Here is a 1,304-nt window from a genome sequence, read left to right on the forward strand (position 1 = left end):
TGTGGCGATCCGATTGGCCCTGGCGTGCCCACGTGGATGCCAAGAAGCCCCGCCCTCCAGGAGTAGGCCACGCCCTCAGGAGAATCTGGTAACATGACCGTGAGGTGCAGGGCGCGTGGTCTAGTGGTTGAGTTTTTAAAGTTTGACGTTTAGTCTGGCATCGGGCGGCTTGAACTTCACGCCGCAGCCATTCGATGTTTGCGTTTAGCCGCGAGTTTGCGCAGGGTACCCGGCAGTTCCCATCTATTTTGACCGAAGGGGTCACTGCAGCTTCACAGCAGAGAGAAATTTAAAACTAGAGGAGGCTCAGGGGCACAGTCTCAATCCGCAGTGTACTGTAACATGGGAATAGATCGCAGCATGGAAAAGCTCCTCTGCCTCATCTCTATGCCGTTTGAGTCTCCAACCATAAGACGTAGGAGCAGGAGTAGGCCATTCGGCCCTTCGAGTCTGCTCCACCATTCAATGTAGCTGATCTGATAATCCACAGCTCCACTTTCCTGCCTTTTCCCCATCACCCTTGATTCCCTGAAGAAGGGTCATACGGATTTGAAACGTTAACTCTATGTTTCTCTCTCCACAGATGCTGTCAGACCTGCTGAGTTTTTCCAGCATTTTCTGTTTTTGTTTCAGATTTCCAGCATCCGCAGTATTTTGCTTTTATCCTTGATTCCCTTACTGATCTGTCTATCTTAGCCTTGAATATACTGAACAACCCAGACTCTACAGCCCTCTGTGGTAAAGAATTCCAGACTGACCACCCTCAGAGAAGAAATTCCTCATCTCTGTTTCAAATGGGCGACCCCTTACTCTGAGATTATGCCCTTTGGCCCTAGACTCTCCCACAAGGGGAAACAACTTGTCAGCATCTAACCTGTCAAGACCCCCTAAGAATAGACTCATAGACATTTATAGCACAGGAGGAGGCCATCTGGCCCATCATGTCCACGCCTGTCGACAAAAATCTGACTTTGCTAATCCCATTTTCCAGCGCTTGGCCCATACCACTGGAGGCTATGGCAACGCAAGTGAATATCTAAATACTTCTTAAATGTTTCAAGAGTTTGTGACTCAACCACCCTTTCAGGCAGTGAGCTCTAGACCACCACCGCAACCCCCCCACCCCCCCACCCTCTGGGTGAAAAAATTTCTCTTCAACTCCCCTCTTAGCCTTATACTGCTTACTTTAAATCTATGTCCCCTGGTTATTGATCCCTGCACTAATGGAAAAAGTGCCTTCCTATCCACCCTATCTATGCCCCTCATAATCTTATATATCCCTATCATGTCCCCTCTCAACCTTT

The sequence above is a fragment of the Carcharodon carcharias genome, chromosome 9 (genome assembly GCF_017639515.1).
Source record: "Carcharodon carcharias isolate sCarCar2 chromosome 9, sCarCar2.pri, whole genome shotgun sequence".
NCBI classification, from domain to species: Eukaryota; Metazoa; Chordata; class Chondrichthyes; order Lamniformes; family Lamnidae; genus Carcharodon; species Carcharodon carcharias.